The sequence below is a fragment of the Lonchura striata genome, chromosome 3 (genome assembly GCF_050655825.1).
Source record: "Lonchura striata isolate lonStrDom1 chromosome 3, ASM5065582v1, whole genome shotgun sequence".
NCBI classification, from domain to species: domain Eukaryota; kingdom Metazoa; phylum Chordata; class Aves; order Passeriformes; family Estrildidae; genus Lonchura; species Lonchura striata.
In genome coordinates, this window is record NC_140705.1 from 61,930,144 (window position 1) to 61,951,999 (window position 21,856).

At 36.4% G+C, this 21,856-nt stretch overlaps 1 long non-coding RNA gene across 6 annotated transcripts in view; it reads right to left on the reverse strand.

Annotated features, from left to right (window-relative positions):
• The window catches only part of LOC146767920 (uncharacterized), a 124,688-nt gene that overhangs the window by 33,702 nt on the left and 69,130 nt on the right, over positions 1 to 21,856 (reverse strand). For 4 of the 6 annotated variants that reach the window (XR_014953793.1, XR_014953794.1, XR_014953790.1 and 1 more), the window contains one exon: positions 9,405 to 9,839. This is a non-coding gene — a long non-coding RNA (uncharacterized LOC146767920). The remainder of the gene's footprint in view (positions 1 to 9,404; positions 9,840 to 21,856) is intronic. The other 2 variants (XR_014953792.1, XR_014953795.1) reach the window with 1 other exon arrangement.

Consider the following 21,856-nt stretch of genomic DNA (forward strand, 5'->3'; position numbering starts at 1 on the left):
GAGACAGTGGAAAAATATAATGCAGGGGGAAGAACAGTAGAAATCCTAAGAAAGCTGGGTTCAAAGACCGCACCATCTTCATCATCCAGGAAAAAAACAAAACAATCCAATGAACTCCCTCTGGTCTTTCCTATATTTCAGTTATTTTACTGATTCATGTTACTATCTGAAGTAGTAATAATAGAATGTGAAAAGTTAAGGGGTATTTCCTCTACCAGGTGTTACATTTCTAAAAAAAAGTTAATAAACAGAGATAATTTGCAAAAAAGAAATTGTTTCAAATGCATGCCATGTAGCACATCATCCTCTACTCTATTAATCTTGCTATACTTCATATATCTGTATCTATTATTTGCATAACATTTATTCTCTAATAAGGTAAAATTAAAATCCCTATCCCCAAGAGCTTAGGGAGGTCACCAGTGTGAATTAATCACTAACCAAGTAAGAGAGCTGTACTCCAAGGAAATAGTGATCAATTCTGATCTGCATATTAATTGATGGCTCATTCAGGAAAGTGTTAAAAAACAATTTTCAGGTATAGAAAATGAATTCATTTAGAGCAATTGTTTTTAAGATAGATACATAGCTATCCATGTTGGAAGGGAAAATATTAAAAGTCAAATCTACAAATATACTGCCACAGAAGGAAAAAAGGAAACCACATGTCTACTCTGCAAAGGGAGACTGGTCTGAGCAAATGCACATGTGTTTCCATCATCATATCAAAGAAGGCATACTTCAAAGAAGGGAAGACTTGGAATAGGGATAGATGTATCCTGCAGAATACTACATAGAAGGAGTGAATATGCAGAAGAAACCCCACACAATTAAAAACTGCTGGGTAACAGGCACTGAAGTTTAATCTTATCTGCACAAGACTGCATTTTGAATTGAACAGTTTAATTCTTCAGAGAAGCACTATTTTCTATTAACTAAGCAGACCCAGAAATCCCGAAGGTTTTGTTCCATGAACTGTATCAAACATAACGTAATTCAGGATTAAATCATCAGTACTTTTCAGTCTACTCTAGTTTACATGTCAATGACTCAACTGCTCCATCAGCCTTCCATCCTGAAAGCCTTAGAGGGTGTCCAGGGACTGGCAGAATCAGTGATGGTTTCAGATCAACAAGAGTGAATGTGTGCACATATATGTATGCTTATGTGTGTGCTTGTGTGTGTCTGCTAATGTCAAACCCATCCAAATGCACACCTCAGAAAGTGCTGTGTTTTCTCTCTACTTCACACTGGGCTAGTTTCTGCTAAAGACATTCATGTGCAGCAGCTGCAGAGCTTAAAGGAGTCCACAACATCTTCAAGGATATTGGTGTCTGCGTAAACCATCAGCAGGCAGAATGCACTTCAGAGCACCAAGTTCTTCCATTTCAACAGTGTGCTTGCACAGTGAGATGCCAGGTGCTGCAACAGCATTTGCTTTGTGGATCTATTTGTGGCCTTACATAAAAATTGGAATAAAAATGGCCACTTGAGGCTGTATGTTGTATATCAATGTCAGTAGTCAGTAACAAATCCTGAGCAGAAGATGTAAGAGGTTTGCATAGCCTTTTCCCTTCCAGAAATGCACATTTTCAGGACTTGAACTAAGAGGGATCACTGTGTTTGATAGACTTAGACTGGTGCACAAATCATACTCCCAAATATTATCGTGTAGTATTCCTAAACAGTATTTACCTCTACAGTACCATCTATCAATCAATTCCAGATTGTAAGCTATGCTTTCATTGAAAACTTTGGTTTTAAAACTTCTAGTGGATAATTTTAATGAATGAACATTATTTTTTCTATCTTATTTTACATTGGATTTTGGACTAGTTCTTATTGATATTGTTTTATCTGTTGTTCCAATTGCTTTGGACACTGGACCCTGTGAAATAGAAGAAGACTCATGATGACATCACAGTTCTGTTCTTCAGGTGGCTTTAGCTTAGATGTAGAGAACCACAGTGGACAGTACAAAGGAAAAAAAATTTAAGACCTGAATCTCATGTTTAATTTTATTACTCAGTCATTAATGATGTCTGTCTGAATTTTCAATGTCTCCTTTAGTTTTAGCAATTGAAATTAACTATATATTGTCTTCAAACTTTATCATTCCATTTATTCATGTTTCTTTATGAGCTTTTTTAAAATATGATGGAATAGTGCAAGTTCTCACATAGGTATTTTACAGACCTCCCTTAATTTTAAACTTTAGTGTGATTTTTGAATTTCTATGGTCTGTATTATTTTACCCCTAGTAAATTCAACAAATAATGTGGAAAACTTTCAAAATATATTGAAATCTGTGCATACTAAAGTAACAATAACCCAGAGGTTCATTGATACCTTTAAAAAATCTAATATGTCGGGAGTTTTTTGAGATCAAAAAAATCCCATTTTTTGGAGGGATTACTTATGTTTACAGAAAATACTTTAACTTTTCATTGGTATATTATGCTTAAAAATGAATGATTTGCAATTTCAGTTTTACTACTTTTAACCAAATTAAATATATCTCACATTTCCCAGGTAACTCTGAAGTCCCTTTTTAAACATCAGCATCATATTTTCTCTCATCCATTCCTATACCGTTCCGATCTTGTTCAGGTCACATATAATATGCTGAAAAGATCATTATTCAACAGTTCACATGAGCCAGAGCCATAGGGAGCAGAGTTTGAGACAATAGGGTGGCAGAAATACCTTTAAGATGCAGGGCAGAAATAAGTACACATATTTCTTCTGCAAAGCTAAGTGGGATGGCAACTTCTGAAAGAGACACCAGTGTGTGGTGCAAATGTCAAGGTGAAGTGCTCACTGTGAGAATACAGCAAAATTGCTAGTAGCTATTTTTCTATGATTCTAAAATTCTGTGATGGAAAGATCAACTACTTAGCCTGACCCAAAGAAAAGGTTGCAGTCACTTAACAACATCATTTTTTTTTCTATGAGAGTATGAACAATACTGGCAAAACGTAGCCATGGCATAGGCATCCTTTTATATCCATGAAGTATGAATTCTGTATTTTAAACAGCTAGTTCACAGTAATTTCTCAGTTTCATCCAAGAATTACAAAATGATCAGAGATTTCATGGCTATTCAAGGAAGAAATGGATGTGGGTAAGAAAGAATAAAGTCAGACTACCAAAAGCAATAGTAATCTCATGGCTTTGAGCAAAGGGGAGGCCACCAGTGCCATAAGGAACTCTGGGGGTAGCTAATAAAAGGATGCCAAACTTGTCTTCAAACTTTATCATTCAATTTATTCATGTTTCTTTATGAGCTTTTTAAAAATATGATGGAATAGTACAAGTTGCCTCACATTAGTAATTAATTAATATTCTGAACGCCCAGCTTGAATGGAAAAGAGACATTCAAACTACTACCTTCAAACTTTCTCAAATTTTCAGGATTAGAAACATTTATTCCTTTTCCTTGGAAGAGGAGATGTAGTTTTTCAGATATTGAAATAAATGAGGCTAACTACATTTTTGAGTAGTCTGCTTCCCCACTGAAACTTTGTTTTAGGTTACACCCCAGTATTTTAATTTCTTTAATAGACACTACTGTAGGGAATCATTAAAATCAATAGGTATTAATGCATCTACTGCCAGGAGGAGTTTGAGTGCTGTAATAGTGTCTATTACAGTGAAACTCTATGCTACACCAACAAAAGCATAATTCAGATCAACTCACTTTCATCTGCAAAGAAATCAAACTGAATCCAGAATATAATAGGCTGCTCAGTTACTGAGACATGACAAGCTGTTTACCACTTATAAGAAATCCACTGATCAAAACAATGTAGAATCTTCAGATACAAAGACCGTGCTGTTAGCTTTCAATTTTGATATTTGTTAGTTCTGCTTATACAGCTATAAGACAAAATAGCCTGTTATCATTAACAATATATTACTTTACTCCAAAATGAAGTAGCCCAACGTACAGTACTGAGGCTGAGTAACTTTCTTCAAGTACATCTGCTGAGAAAGCCCTAATTGGAACACAACAGATTTTAAATCTTTATTTTGCTGAGGGAGGCTAGTGGGTGCAGAGCAACAAATAAGGAGCACTAAGTTAAAAAGTGTTTGGAGGGGTTAGGCCTGTGACAATTGTGTGAGTCAGATTTCCCAGACCCAGATTTTGTAAAATGTGGTTTGGAAATAAGAGCCATTTTGAATGGCTGCCTATGCCACAAGACTGCCCTCAGTTCTCTTCAGGGCCTCAGTTCTCTTGGGCTTTATGTCTTCCCTTCTCTTCTCCTGCAGTTTTTCCCTCTCACTATTCTGCAGAAGAGTTGCATGCACAACTTGACAACTCAAGATTGAGGATGCTCCTGAAATCATCTGTGATGCCTGCTGGATATCAGTTACTGCTGTTTGATGCTCAACAAATAGAATATTAATCTTTACGCAGCATAGCTGCATAAAGGATCAATCAAGTAGGCTGCTGGGGATTAGAAGAGAGAAATTGCAGCCTCAGATTGGAGTTGTTATCCATTTATTCCGGAAAGCTGTCACTGACCAGATGTTTCAGAGGGAGGGAGACCCTATGGTACATGGACAGTTTAAGGCAGTCAAAATCAGACCAGAGGAATTTAAAATAATATCTTTCTGTGAAGCTATTAGAAAAGATCTCTATCCCCTTCTTAAACTACAACCATAATTCAAGATATCCCTTCCCTCTTGTTGCACAAGAAGAGAAACAGATTTATCTGCTGTAGCTTGTCTTCCAATTATCATCACTTTCTGATAAATAAGAGCCATTATTTAAAACTGCTTATTTCAAATTATGTTTTAAATTGTTCTGTTTCCCTTAAGCAATTATAGATACTTGAAAAATATTGAGTCTTATTGTAATGGTCTAGATCAAATGAGAAAATGGTACTGATAACACCATATGATTTAGAGATAGGAAGTTCAAACCCAGTGGGAGGTGTCTTTTAATTCAAAATGCTATTTCTCTTGATAGCAAAAGAATGAATAAATGCTCAAAGGATAATTATATTTATCAATCTCAAAATATTGAAATACGCTTTTGTTCAAGAAGCAAAACAAAATATTCCATGAAAAAAATTTCTATGAGACTGCCTCTGCTGTGAATCTTAAATGCTGATAGAAAAGTATTTTGTTACCATTTCCTTATGCTCATGTTCAAATTTACAAGTAATATCTTGAGATTTATTAATTGTCTCACAAATCAAAATATAATGATTAAATTTAACATATAGAGGTAGTTTAAATCTTATTTGTATTTAGATTTTGTTATTAAGTGTGAATAAGTGGGTTATAATGCATTTAAAGTATTAATTTAATATGTAATATGTTTTAGAAATGCATTTAGATTAAAAAATACCATACACAATAATTAATATACTTTATTAAAGGTGGAAAAAGAGCAATGCTGCGACTTCCTTATTGTATGTCACTTGTAATTTTGTTTCTTTACATATTACAAAAGTCATAGTCAAAAACTGTCATGGTCAAGGTGGATATTCCTGAGATCTGAAGTCTTTCGGTCTCCACAGCCTCAGAGCCAGTCTGTACAATGGTGGCATTTTCACTGGAAAATTTTGTAATTATATAAAATCTTTATTTCTTAAATCCACATATCCCATACCACATAAGCACCTAATGTTGAAGGTGAAAGAAAGGCACCTCTAAATGTTCATGCTAATAGGATAGGGTCAAGGAAACATGTCACCAGAAGAATTAATCAATAAAGATCAGTATTGAAAACTCACAATAAACAATCAATGCCCTGGTCCTGCTGGCCACTTTATTGCTGATACTGGCCAGGATGACATTGGTCTTGCTCAGCTGCTGTTGACCAGCACCCCCAGGTCCTTTTCTGCTGGGCAGCTTTCCTGCCACCCTTCCCCAGCCTGTGGCCTGCATGGGGCTGTTGTGACCCAAGGACAAGACTTGGCCCTTGGCCTCACTGAACCTCACACCACTGGCATCGGTCCATCAGTCCAGCCTGTCCAGATCCCTCTGCAGAGCCTCCTGCCCCCCAGTTGATCAACACTCCTGCCCAAAGTGTCATCCATGAACTTGTTCCCCTTGTCCAGATCATCAACAAAGATGATCTGGATTGGTCCCAGTACTGAGTCTTGGAGAACCTACTAATTACCAACCGTTAACCAGCATCATTCACCCCACTTTTGGGCCTGGTCATCCAGTCAATTTTTAGCTCAAATACTGCACCTGTTCAAGCCATGGGCTGCCAGGTTTCCAGGAGAATGCAATGGCGATTAGTATCAAAGGCTTTACTGAAGTAAAATTTCATCTCAATCTCCTTAAGTCTTACAAGAATGTTACTTGGCCCCATGGTGTCAATTTCTAAAGATTTTGCTACTTCACTGCAAAAAGCCTTTTCTGCCTCATCTACATTATCTCAGGAAAAAAAAAAAAAAAGCAAAACAAAGGGGTGAACACAAGACCAATATGTTTCAAGTTTTCCACTGCAGCTCTGTGCTTTCTAAGTTCTTCTGTACTTTGACATTGTTAACTCTCTTTCAGGCTTCCTGCTCCTGAGGTGTCTCAATGATACTGGAATCAGCCTTCTTGTTCTGCTATCACTGGATCTTATTTTTCTTTTTCCTACATGGCCATGTCTACAGTTTTCTGAAGAATACAATTTCAATGCAATAGACTCCATTTCACTCTCTTCTAAAGCTGAATTTTTTCAGCTTCCCTTGTCTTTTTGTTAAGATTTCATATATTTTATTGGAGACACCAATATTTACATATTTTAACCCTGTAAATGCTGCCTGTATAGATTTCACTCATCTTTTAATTTCTTGTTAAATTTTTTTTTTTACTTTTTCAATTTTTCTCTCTTTGTAGCAAAAACTATTGCAGAGCATATTTTGACTTTGGTGCTTTATTAAGAATGTTAAGTGTAAATACATTATAATCATAGACACAATGATAATAAAATTTTGAACTGAGCTCTGCACTTTACTCATTCCTTTCTTACCTTGTAAATGTACCTGTGAGAATATAATGTTGTTCCATTTCAGGTGTCTTAAAATGTATTTTTCCTATTCTCTCCTAATGACTCCATGCTAATTTAACTATGTCTCTCTCTGTGGAGCTGAATGCTCCTTTTATTACTTTTTTTTTCTGCCTTTATGTGATTTCCCTTAATATGTTTTTGCTACTTTCATTCTCCTGGCTGATTGATTTATTGTACTGATCTTGTACTGTTTTTATTTGTTCTGTTTGGGTTTTGAACCCATAGGGATTTTTTGTTTTCCAGTTAGGCAAAAAACATATTTGTCTGCTTGACTCTAGGATGCCATCTCTACCAAGAAAAAGGAGTGCCTTGGTCTGAGACCTCCTCCTCCTTATTCCATATCTGTAAAAATATCCAACTTCCTGGGAGTAGCTGTTTTCTCATCTCATTGGCAAATGACAGTCAAAATGATGGAATATCTAAACTAGGGAAAGACTGTAGGTGTGTTTGTTCCCCAGTTCTGTTCTTCACAGTCCTTGTAAGGGAAAGATTTGGAACTAAATGAAATCCTGAAATAATATTAATATAAAGACCAGGCTTTAGACAGACTGTTTTTTTTTTTTCTTCTTTCTAGATAAACAAGAGAGTATTTCCTTCAAAGCAAAAAGCATTCTTAAGTAGCTATTGTATTTTGTTTATTTTGTTATAAAACATTTTGATACAAGAAAAGATGATGTCTGTAACAGTATTAAACAGCAGCTTTGCCTCAGGACTCAAAAAAATCCTAAGAACTCTGAACACTTCCATGTTAAGTTTTGAAGCAATAATGTATGACATGGTATGAGGTGAAAATGTTAGTATAAAATAAAAATGTAGAAAATAAAAAAAAAATATATCCAAACCCTCATAATTTTGCAACATTGCAATGCTATGATAAAAAATAAACAATAAAATTTTAATATAATATCTTTCCCTGAAATAGACTGCTGTGATAGTAAATAATTTCTAATAATGTCTCTTGAGTAACTTTATCAATTATTCATTCAATAAAATATATCCTGACCATGGGATCTTAGTCCTGTTTTTGATGTTCTCTTAGGCTGCTACAAGATTATGGCAATAGAACAGCTGGAAGATTGTTCTCAGTAGAAATTATTTGATCACTCCATCAAATTGAGAAATCTACCCTTCATGAGGATGCACATGACTTGGAATCATTTAGACCAAGGTGAATTACAATGCAATTTTTTTTTTCAGTTTTCAGAATAACAAAATGTTTGTTGTATGGGGACACAATAAAATTGTGACTCACAGGAAAGCTGGAAAAGTTAATTAAGTGTATCATGCTTGGACAAGGAGTGGTTTAGAGAGCTCACTATCCCTGGTGTATGACATGGGTCAATATAGCGCCAACTCAGAAATTATACACTTACAAGTATGTTTCAGAAACCTCCAACACACTGGAACAGAAATATCAAAATAAGATAATCCCATTGAAACACTGGAAACAAGCACAAATCATTCCAGTTTTTCTCAGTAGCTTAAGCATTATTTTTGGTGCTCTGAAAAAACCTTTCAAAAGAGGAAGTGTGTGAAAAGGATTAGAATATGTCTGTTGTGAATATCTTTTATATTTTTCATCCTTCATCTGCAAAAAAAAAAAAAAAAAAAAAGGAAAAAAAGAAAAAATAATCATATATTTATAAAGTATAATTGTGGTATAATTTGAATGCCAGAAAGCTAGCACCTAAGTGAGATGTTTGTTTCAGTTGTCCCAGCTGTATGTTGCCAATGTAGACTTCAGTTTAATTGCAGACATTCTTTAAAATAAATCATTATGTGTCATTGTCATTCAAAAATGATAAAACATGAAAATAGATGCAACATTCAGTACTATTTAGACACATCTGAAAACATTTTAAAAGTATGTATTCTGTAGTCTTTAGCTCACAGAATTTTATGCATTTTCTAGGAAGGCCTTTCAGATCAAAATATAAGCCAAATTACCCATAAAATATTTTAAGCTGGTAGAGAAAAAGAGAAGAAGCCTCCTCACTTCCACATTTTCCTGAAATTGGAAGTGTTACAAAGATGTTTAATTGTCATTGTATCAGGCTGTGTCTTCAGTCAATGAATTCCATAGAGATGGTGAGATATCAAATAACATCTTTCCAAAAGGGGGAAATCCAGAAGTCCCCAGCTGGATACACTAAAGGAAAAGTGGATGTGGCATGTTACTTGGCACTTTAGGAGAGTCATATATAACAAAAATATTCTCTAAAGATTAAGAATGACCAAACACAAAATTAAGGGAAGTATTTTTTGGTATACTATGAAAAATTTAAAGTTCCTTTAAGTGTAGCATGTAATAAATACAACAATAACATACCACAGTATTGTTTGAATTTGATTGTCAGCCAAATTTTAAGTTATCAGATACCTCCTCAGCTTCTTTCTTTTTCTTCTGAGTCTGTAGCATAGTTTCTGTAGCAGAAATTATATTCTGTCTAAATAGTTTTTCCACAGCTTCTTTTCTACATACATACTTGCCACCCATTGCAGGAGCAGCTAAAGGACACACCGTGTGGAGGGACACAACTGAAGAGAGTAGAGTCACTCTGCAAACGAGAATGGTGAAGAGCAGCAGGTCACAGATGTTGTGAGCAGGAAGTGGATTCATTTGGTGATCATGGGATTTACACAAAATCTGTGCATTACTCTGGCTTAGTGATTCTGACATATATCTTCTTATAGTATGTTATTGTTAGTTTAAGCAAGTTTGCTCTGTTGCAGGAACTTTACCTCAAACCATTTTCCATCTCAAAGATCAGACGAAAAAAATCTGTTTCTCTGGGTCATTCTTTATCTAATCCACCTGCAGAGCAAAATATAATGAAGCTTTGAATAATATTTTAGAGGCAAGATGTACTAAAACAAATTTTGCAACAAAGCAGAAACACTGCTACATCTACCATCAACCCTTTTTGTAAAACTGCATCAGAGAAGGTGTAAGAAAAGTGTTCTCCTTTTCCATATAAACACAAACACTTTCTTATAGCCACAAGTAAGCTAATATTCATTATCACTTGGCAACATAATTTATAGCAGGTGGAAATGCTTTGCTCCAGAAATACACTGAATACACACATCACACATCACAGTTTTCAAATCATATTATTTAGAAGATGTTTTTGTGATAGGGTTCTAATGATGACATAATTAAGAGCTTCTAACTGTATCTAGGGAGGCTTTTCATTGAGATTGCTTTTCGTATAGCTATCTGATACTATGTATGCAGACTGTTTCATTACAAATAGTGATTGGCCTGTTTGCACAGTACCAGTCATACTAGACCTGATCTGATTGGAGACAAGAGCTGCTCTCTTTATGAGTTTCAGGAATAAGAGGTTTTAAAGGTAGGAATGATTTCTCACAACTAGGGTAGCCATCCGATCTGCCATTTAAAACATGGAAATCCGGTCTGCCTAACTGCTCACTTGGGACAATTTCCCAAGAGGTTTCTGCAGAGCAGTCTGCAGGAAAAAATGCAACCTGGACTGTTACACCATGGAGCATTGTCCCAGTGTGCTCCTCCTGGACTCAAACCAACCTCGCTGTTTACACTGATATGCCAAGCCCATCTGGTTTCATTAAGTTCCTCTAGGTTTTACAAGGTATCTGCCAAATTCTTTGGCTCCAGCTTGCAGAATGTGCTTCCAGGGCAGAGGATCTTTGTCTGCTATCACTTTATGGAAATGGATCTCTAGCTATAAAAACAACTCAGAGTCCCCTTGAGGTCCCTCTGCATCCTTAAAAAGCTTAGCTTGGCTCTTTCTTGGATTGTGACACCTGGATCGAGGTCAGAGCAGAGTTTTAGCACTCTAGTATACCTTAAAACTCTATGAGAAGGACCACATACTTTTTACTCTCTGATAGTTTGGGACTCCAGACTGTGTGAGTGCATGTCATCTGAAGAAAGGAGATGGAAGCTTTTCAAGACACTTCTAAACTACATCTCTTCTGCTTGGATAACCCAGAAAAGAGTAAGAGCAAAAACCAGTAAGCATCTACAGACTGTTTTTTCTCATTCATTCACTCAGTCACTGAGATAGAAGCAAACTTCCTAAAAAGCACACTTTTTTTTTTTTTTTAAAGCAGTAATTAAGTTAGGACTTTTGCTTTACATATAGTTTTCCATCTGAAGTCAACATCCCTTTGCACATCTGGACCAGCAATCAGCAGACCTCTTCGTACACAAGACACAGTGTAAAATGAATTTTCTTACAAGTTCCCCCTCTCAGCTGTTGTGCTTTCACACACTTAGCACAGCTACCTGCTTTTTTTTCTTTTTGTCTATGTATTTTTTTTTACTCCCTAGAGTGAGTTCCCTGCAGTAGACCTAGAGAAAACTGCTTTTACTGAGGATGCTGTCATTGTATTTCAGTGTTTTGGCAAGATATACACATTTGCTGATGGTCACTGGTCTGAAAGACTTCGCTGTGACTAATTTATAAGCACTGAAGTCTTTTCAATTATACCTGTGACATTTTGGGATAAGGAAAATTGCTTTTCCCAAATAATAGATATAACTATATCAACACACACACACACACACACACACACACACACACACACATACATATGTATATATACACATCTGGAAAAATAGAAATATAATTATAAATAGAATTATAAGTAATTATAAATTATAAATATAAATATACTTATAAATAGAATTACAAATATTACATTAAAATATATATACTTAATACATATTTTGTACAAAGTGATGACCCAAACATAACTCAGAACACTTTAGGTAATAAGGGAAGAAATTAGGCACTAATATTTGAATATTTGAGGCTCAAATTCCAATTAAATTTGGAGTTCTATGACAGACAGGTTATATTTTCCCTCAAATGTTTGCTTTATTCCATGATTTAAAAATTATTTTCATTTTGTTTCTTCCCTTTTTTTGAAAGTTGAATATAAAATTTGCTTTGAAGCTTTTCCTGATTTTCCAAAAACACCTCTAGATACTTGGAAAGTTATATATATTTTTTTCCACTAAAGGAAAAATATCACAACCAATAAGAACTGTATGGGCAGGTAGTTGGTAGCTGTCTAAAATAGCAAGTCAGGTAAAATAATTTGTGCTGACAATGTAATTCCAACCTAGATCTATTTCAGGATTTGCACTGAAGAGCCATGTAAACGAAACCAAGAATGCTCCTTCCCAGGAGCAGACCAAGAGCCATGGATGATTCTCAAATAATTTTGGAGTAACTTTCTCTTTGGCTGCTCTCATAACACAATAGAAAATATTACTCCTTTCAACTTTTACCATGTTACCTTTCCTTAATACAGGACACTCAGAACCCAACAAGTGGAAATATTCTTGATCTAACTTCTGTAGGTGAGAGGAGAAGTTTTATTTATTTTCTGGTATATTTGTAAAATGTCTGGCACCATAGACAGATCAGATGGTGCCTAACCCTGTCATATCATATAACCCAAGGCACATGTCAAAAATGTGTTCTAAAAAGAATTAAGATTCCAGGAAAATAAACAGGGTCAAAATTATGCATATTAAGATACTCAAAAGTGTATCAAAGGAATATTTCTAGATTGCATTATCAAATAATTTCTAGCCATTGATTTCTATAGAAAGAGCAAGAACTTTCTGATTCAATTGGACCTGTAAGATCACAACAGCAGTTATGGTATGACAAGCAACATAGGAGACAACCTGAAACATGTTTACAGTCCCAGAATGTTAATAAGATCTTAACTATGTGGGACAGAAGTGAAACAATTTCTTCAGTTTTAATAATTTTGGGTACGTTTGTGAATATTATATGGTGTACAGATGTATTATTTGCATTATATATTTCTCCAGTGCTCCTGTTCCAGTCAAAGTACTGAATGTATAATGCTCCCATAGCCAATATTTTTCAGCATCTTTCTGTTCCTGTTCCATGGATACTCTTGCAAGTTATCTACTGCACACAATTTTGACCTGTTCCTTGTGTTATTTTTTTCTATAGTGCTTACCACTTATCTATATGGATGCTTCATAAACAATTCTTTTATCGTCACACCTCTGTTTGAAAGAGTTGCCTCTTTTTTTATGCACAGAGAACTGAGGAACAGAAAGGTAAATGTGAAAAGTGTACTTGAATGTGGAGTGGCTAATCTGATGTTTAAAATGTGATTATTTGCATCTTAAGGTATGACAGAGGAGTCTATTTAAATGTGAAGCACAGCTTTAGCTACAAGCAAGTGTGCTCAGCATTTCTGCAAAGCAGATCCCAAGGTGGAGATGGATGCAGAGAAGACAAGAAAAAGTGTGTCTGTGCCTGTGAGGACATGAGCCCTTTGGCTGTATTTTGGCTCTGTGGCAAGAGCTTTCTTTCTCTCCTTGCCTCAGCACCCTGGCTGCTATGGGGAGGCAGCAGGAGAATATGATCTGGAAGGAAACCCTGTCACATTCAAACCAGGCACTTTTCTGGCTGACCTGAGCATTTATGAGAGCAGAGTGAATGTTATTAATCCCCTGTTTAATATCAGTGGCTCACTATGAAATCTTTGTGAAAGGTAGTGATAATATTCCTTACAATGAGAAGGCAAATTTGCAGAATACATTTCACATTTTTTAAAAATACCGCTGGACATCCTGTCTTGGGTGCCAAAAAAACATGACTGGAAATGGCTGGAAATTGGGAATGCAATTGTAGGAGTACTTTTTAATTGTTTAATGCTGTATTCTGACACCTTAATTTTCATTCACTAGTATTTACATAAAAAGTAAAATCAAAAATAGGATAAAAATTGGTTGTATTGGACCCCTTCACTAGGACAATTGAAAAAAGGATGAAAGTTTTTAATATAAACAGAGTTTAAAATTATACCTCACTTTTCCTTTGAGCTGCACATGTTGGGGAAAATTTTGCTTCAAATTTGCTTACAGGAATCCTTCAGAGCTCACATACACTTACTTGCATAGCAAGTGGTGTCAAGAGTGTACATTTAGTTTAACACCAACATCCCAATTGTGAAAAATGACCTTCAGAGCAGTTCTGAACAAAAGTATTGACATGCTTTGAAAGAAAAATAACAAAAAAAAATACCTTAATTTTCCAACAGCAAATTTTGTTCTGCTCTGTAATATTTTTATGTCTCCAGAAATAGGAAAATATATTTTCCATTTTCAGTCCAAGATTGTCATGTTGAAATGGTTATCAGAAATAAATAGGCTAATGGCTGCATGATCACCTGTCATTTTACAGGACTAAGATTACTAAAAATATAATTGCAGGAGAGGGAGAAGCAAAATCTTGTACAAGTGCTTAAGACTCAAATCATTTGTACATCCAATTTGTGACAGTCACAGTGGCACCCAGCTCTCTGTGCTCCCTTTGAAAACCCCAGCCTACATCTGTGCATACCAAATATTTTCTGTTTTCAGACATATATTAGCACTGTTCGAACATTCTGGTTTGTGGTTTGGTGTTTTTTTTTTTTTTTTTTTTTTTTTTTTTTTTTTTTTCTTTGCTGTACTTTACATCATTCCAAGTGATTTCTTAAACCCCCACCTGCCTTACTGAGTGTTGCCAGCTGTAGGTCAGAATTCATCCGCGAGCGCTGTTTTGGAGCAGTAAAAGAGGAGAAGAGAGCAGTGTGCAGATGAAGCCGGCATCCAGGCAGGCAGGCTGGGGAAGGTCATTGCTGTCGAGTGCTGGGGACGGGAGGATGCCAATCCCACAAAGGGATTCTGCTGGGAGGACAGGAATCACTAGGTGGCAGGAGCGCTCCTTCTGCTGCTGCTCCTACCCCGCCTGGTGTGGGCTGTAATTAGGTCAGTGCATGGTGAAGTAGGACTGGGTGATAAATAAAGTAGGTTTTCTCTCCTAGTACACACTGCAGCTTAATTTTGCGTCTTTTTTGGGTGGTGTTACAAGGTGGATTAAAACTTTTAAAGGGAAAAAAAAGAAACCCTCCTGCCAAAGTAAATTAAATTTAAACTCAGTGAGGAGTAACAGCAGAAAAGAAGAAATAAAAAAAATGGGAAAGATGACTCCTCTCTGGTGACATTGATATTCTGTTCAGAAGAACACTGAGGAGGGGGAGGGGTGTGCAGAGATGTGTGTTAAATCTCAAATCCAAACAGGCAAAATGTGCAGTTTTGCCAACTCTGGTGCAGAGCAATAACGTACACTTCTTTTTTCCTTGAGGTATTTTTGTAATTTTGCTAAGAAAAAGCCAGTTTTAGTCAGCAAAATATGACTGATTTTCCCTTCCAGAGATCAGAGTAATGTATCTCACTCTGGAGGTGGTACTGAAGGTCAAAGATGAGATAACATCTCCTGCATCACTTAATCTCCATCTAACTGGGAGCCACATTACCCCAGAGCTCAGTGTCAGCTCATGGAAAAAAGGTAAAAGTTGTCAGAACAATTATTACAGAATGTGATAATCAGATTGAGAAAGCTGTTCTTTGTGGGTTAAATCATGTTAAGGACTCGATACTATTTCCAGAGAAGTCAATGCAAACCTCCCTTTGATTTGACTAAGATCAGATTTTGCCCCCAGTGCAGCATCTGACTTCCCAAAAGACATTACAGAGAAGGAGTTTCCAAGAAGATGAAGACAGAGGACAGAAATGATCCTCTTCCTCTCTTGGCTTTCTACCCCTAAATGTTCAGGGAAAATAGTAGACTTAAAGCAGAAGATGACCTAGCTGAAAGGAACAGCATAAAAATATCAAGAAAACCAACAACATTATATGGGATAAGACATGATTTTGGCTGAATCTGAAATTCTGCCTAGACCTAAAATGGTGATGCTTAAACACAATACTGCAAATGTATCCTAAGAGCAGGAACCCTGAAAATTCTATTTCATTCTCCAGGTGTTTACTTGCACTGTTTTGGCTTGGGGGCTCAGGTAAACAACTCTTGCTTAAAACCCAGTGGGAATTTAAGATAGGTAGAATGCTGCAGAAAGTCACAATTTGTTCAATTTATTTAAGTGTGGACAACTTACTTTGACAGGATCTGGTTTTAACAATGCAATTTTATTTGCTTCAGGTTTCAAACACAGTATGACCTTGTGCCTGTGGCCATTTAACATAATATCCCAAAGATCCAAAGTGAGAGGACAATTTCAGTGGCATCAGATTAAGTGTGGATGAGGATATTTGGTATATCTCAGATCTGGCCAGTGGGAACTCCTAGAACCACGTCTGATCTACAGTGGAACTGCAGTGTCTCCCCTGTAGAGTACTTGTCACCTTCTGTACATAGCCATTCCTGCAGTGGCTTTCTTGGCTCTCTAAATTATCATATGGCTTTTGACCAAATGAAGATTCTTTTTTTATGTACAGCTAAGTAGGTTGGACATTCCTGTCTTAACTGAAGATTCCTTTAGAAAAGAGGAGCTCTAAATCCTGCCTTTGAGTGGGTGAGATACCTACTTTTATACAGTTTTGCTTTTAATCCCCTTTCTACACAGAACTAGTAGGTATCAGCCTACATATTAGGACACTTTAGTGAGGAAAAGCCCCCTTTCCACCTTTTGTTACCCTAGCCTGAGCAGGTCTCTGAGTTTCCAGGTGAATTCTCTGACAGCTAAACTACTCTCTAAATGGTGGGCACAAGTCTTATAAATCATCTGGCTTCTAAAAGCAATGCAGTGAACTCTGCTCTTCCAGGGGTACATGAAAACAAACATTTCATGGACTCAGGTTTCGTTTGTCCAAAAGAAGCATGGGAGCTGAGATTTCCCTTGCTTAGTGTTTTTCAGTGATACCTTGTAATTTTGGGAGAGATCACGTTGTACTGTATACTACTGAAATCCTTGTGGATACCAAATTGGATAGCAGTGCCTGAAAGACATTGCTGACTTTCTCTTTAGAGATGCTGAAGTCCTCTATTGGACCTAGGGCTATAACTTTGTTGTTTATTACAGTTAATGAATTTAAGTAGGACACCAACTACATTAGCATACAGATGCTGCTTTGAATTTCAGAGTTTTGAATAAGTTTCAGACAAGAGGGAACAGTACAATATAATTCTGGTATCTATAAGGCCATTCTCTCTAGGGTGTGGGTGGATATTCTGTGGTGGGAATCTTAGTTATCAGAGCACAAAAATGTTGTGGGCCTGAAAGGGTGTGTTAATATTAGATACATAGTTTAAACCCAGAGCTGGAGAAAGCTTTGGAAGAGTTTAAAGAGTGTTAAAATAGTAATTCCCACCATGTGCTTCTTACTACACAGGTGTGAACTGTAAGTGCCTGTCTCAGGGAAAATCAAACTAAAGACCAGTGCAGACCTACAGGCTTTCTCTAAGATGCTACCAGATTGATTTCATTTTTGTGTGTTTCACCATCAAACAGCTAGTAGCATCACAGCAAAAACTTTATTGCCAAAAAGTTTGGTCAGTTTGGTCAGGAAAGATCACTTTCACCAGTGTCATTACAGTCTTCAATCTCCAGCAACAGCTGGAGACTTCATCTAAAAATTGTCATTGTGTTTGATGTGGAAATAATAAGAAAGGTAGTTAACTGCTTGAACTAGTTTAGTCAACCTCTGTACTTGCTTGAAAATTAACTATGCTGAGGCCTAGAGCCCTTTCAACAAATCTGGTTTTACCAGCAGATCAAGATGCATAGAAAGGAGAAACATTGTGGTAACAATAGATGTGGATAGTCTTGCCTTCATGTGCTCCCTCACAAATGACAATACTAGGACAGGAGAGCCATCAGAATTTCTTTCTTAGAAATTCTCAGTTTAAACAAGAGCTGATGTGGATTTAGAGTGCTAAACTTATTATTTGACAACTTAGATCCCAAAAGGATTATTTTTGTTACTACTAAGCTGGAATCTGATGTAGAATGAGGGCTGGATATTTTTTTTCCTTGGTATTTTTAACTGCTCTTGAAAATATTTTGTTGAATAGTAGGAGTGGTTGGTACATTTCCAATTTGGAACTGCTTAGCTCATGAGTTCATAAAATAGCTGCTACAACTGAAAAGTACTGCAGCAGCACAGAAAAAAAAAAACCACAGAAAACTCTGCAGACTTATAAACACATTATTTTTTCTTCTTAATTGAGGTCCAGATGTTGAAAACAAAACTTGTGGACATAAAAGAAATATAGTTACTTTTCAAAAAAACTAAAATATTTTAGTTCTTTTACTTGAAGGGTGTTACAGAATTTCTATTTGCTATTCTATAGTTATGTGATGCACATGATGAGTTAGTGCTGTGTTACAAAATCACTAGTACAAAATAAGATGTATTTAGTTTCATCACCACAATTATTTTCTCATAAGAATAAAATCTTTGTGGTTAGGGAAGAATTTGTATATTGTGTATGCAGTGCTCTTCTTCCTTATGAGAATCAACTGAAAACAGAGATGCCTAATCTTTCAGGCAGTGCTAGCCAGAGTCTGGGATGGGACCATGTCAGTGTCTCATGCTGTAACCTCTCCCCAGCAATTTGTCATACCCTTGCCTCATGATCTGGTGTACACATGTGCATTGCAGAAACAAACACCTTCCCTCTCATTATATTTTCCAAATCCATAAATGCTTGAATTATTGCACGACCAGCTGTGTGTATACTCAACCACTCCCAGTGTCATTGCCAGATGTGTAGGTTTATTGCAGAGGAGAACTCTGAAAACCACATACAACAGCAACAAGCACCAGCTTACCCACAAAAGCTGGGCTGCTCCTGCCTCAAGATGTCTATTTCTATCCTAAGAAACCTGTTCAGTGCACAAATATTTTGGGATGGCATCATGTTCTGACTGTCACATCAGTTTAAGCAGACATATTAGTTTCCATTTATAGAACAAATGGACTTTGCTGATAAAAGATAAGCTACTTGATTTCAAAATCAATTTTATTATGTGCTGAACAGGTGAATATTGGTCCACTCATTCATTAACTACTGCATGGGAACGAGATGGTTTGTTCGACAGAGATATCAAACTGTGGTGAACAGGTTGCTGTAGTTTTTGTGATGAACTTAATTGACATCCAGTGACAATAAAATAGCAGAGGGCACTATGGGTCAAACTTCAACTCTATCAGCAGAGCCCAGCGGGGAATCTTCCAGAGTACCTGCTGCACTATTGTTCTCTCTATTCAGTACTATCAGCGCCTCCCTTTCTGATGAACACGAGGCATTTTCTTTTAAACCGAAAAGACTTACAAGTGGTTCTATATGCCAGGATGGTGTAGTAAATTATTTGCATAAGAAAGAGTGATTTGTCTCAAAATACCTCCTTGAAAAGCAAGGAGTTGAATTTTCATCTTTAATGATAAAGAAAAAAGTCTCATGTCACACTTTGTATTTCATTCTGAGTCTCCTATAAAATAATTTGATTAGAAAAGCAGAGGATAATTGGTATGACAAAAACAAGGACACAAGAAGTGAGGCATTATGTGCTGTTTCCACAAATATTGCTGCTAATTGTGTCAATTAAATTATCTAATCAATCTACAGTAAATCACTTGAACACACACTAGCACAAACTCAAAGCATATGTTTCTGTAGAGAAACTAATAGGTCCTCAAGGGTCAGACTTTAGGAAAAGCCATCAGACATAGCATAAGCAAAACACATCTCTGATTTTAATCCTGCTGCCTGGGAAGTGATCTGATAATAAACTTTACACATGGCATGACAAAAACAGTCCTGGACATATCCTGAACATTCTAGGAAACAACCCAAAGCCATGGCTGTATCATGGCAGGGCTGAGCTCATATTACAAAGCTTTTGTGAAAGTCAGGCCATATGTGCTGGCCTGTGCTCCCCAAGTTTGGAGCAGGGCATGCTGACCTGCAATAGGCAGAGCAGTAGAAGTGAACCTTGTCCATCAAATGTTCCCAGGACCATGATCTCATCCACAGGGACCAGCTGTCAGGGAACAGCCTATGCCCAAACCATTGAAACCTCTTGCAGGCCCCAGGTCTGCAACTGCTGGGGGCAGTTGCTGGCCCATGCTCACTCACAAATTCACCCAGGAATAGTTTTGGTGAGCGGTAGTTCACACAGGCCAAAACTACCTTGGTCTTTTCTATTGCTTGGACTGGTGAGGCAGCCCTATGGTTCTCCAGCATTTTTATTTTTCTTGCAGTCAATGACATCTGTTTTTCTCTCTGCATCATGCACTCTCAGAGGATCACCATCATTTTACAGAGAGACCATAAGTAGATTGCAGACATTGGAATCAGAAGTTTGACTAAAAGATGAGTCCTTCTGCAATCTGAATCCTTTATCTGTAGAAGATCTTTACCTGTAGCTATAAAAAGGAACCTTTAGCTGTGGCCCCTCTCCTGCTGTTCTACACAAATGTGTTGCCCAAGCTGGTAGGCCAATAATCACCTTCATTATCAAGGTGTCACCTTAATCTTTAGCAGCATCCCAAGTAAGGTGTGCTGCCATGTGTAGAGAATGAGAATCACTTTAGAAGACTAAGGAAAATGACAAACTTGCATTCTGTTATTTGATACCTTCTGGACGCAGTTGTTTCCAATCATAAGTACAACATATCATAAACACTCCATAAACAAGGAGTGTCTAAAGAGAAGTTAGATACAGATTTTTTTGGGGAAATCTGTTTGGAGGAAGCTTCTGGAGGAGGCTGTCATTTTTCACTTGTCACCCTTTGTTATTATTGGTCATTGAAGTTTTTTGTTTGTCACATTTCATATGTTTAATAAGAAATTAAATTCTTATTTAGTTGTGGTGTTACAAAACTGCCTGAAAAACACAAGCACACATATATTTTAAAGCTGACCAAGTTAACCCTTTTTTCTGTCAAGCTGCCTGAGTATGCCATGTTCTACTCTTTCTAAATATAGCTAATTTTCAATATAAGCATGTCTTACTACAAACTCAGAAGATAAATCTCCATAGAATATTATTTAGGTTGTATCAAATGATAATTGAGATGAATTTGTAAGTGAAAAAGCGGAATATGAGCACCAAAATAATTTAGTTTCCTTAATCATAAATTACTTTTTTATCAAATTTCGGAGCTGAAGAAATACCCTCAGTCATTTTAAGACCAAGTGTGAAAGAAAATTGCTAAAACCTGTGAATTGTTAGTCTTTTTCAGCACAGAAAAGAGTTTTATATAAGAACTTTTGTCCTCTGTTCAATAACTAGACACACCCCACCAAAAATGTTTGCATATCAACAAGTCAGAGAATTTCTTACTTTCTTCATAACTAAAATTATTTCCTCATTTATTTTCTGTAGCAGAGGTACTAACATTTTGGAATCAAATTTAATCACTAGATAGGAATATTTATAGTACTTAGAGATCCGCAGTAATTTTGTGCATTGTATAATTTTTCCAGAAAGCTATAATATCTTTGTGTACCTCTGCTCCTAAGTGCAGGAGGCTACTTCACAAAAATATCAGGGTCTAAACTAAGTGCTATCTAACTTCTTGTTAGATAAATATCATACATTTATATAAACTTGAGAGTCTTCATGTTCTAGGTCACATCACACTTTCTTTTTAACTGAAGATGATATTTAATGGCACAGCTGTTCAGGAACAAAGGATTATTAAACCAGTATTTGTAGATGTGCTTCCAAGGATTGGGTGGGTCTTGTAGAAAGAAAGAACAAATATTGAGTATCGGTATTACCAGGGAAACACCCTACACCTTCAGCATGGTCCGTTCTCTCTGAATAGTAACAATGATGACTTGTTTCTCTCTCAGGTAAGGCATTATTGTAAAGTTTTTATTTGATATTTTCTACAAAATAGTTTTCAGAATCTCTACTTGTAGCAAAGCAAAGGTGAAGTGCTTGGTTTTCCAGAAAAACTATGGAAGTAGATGTTTTAAGAGTGAAAGTATC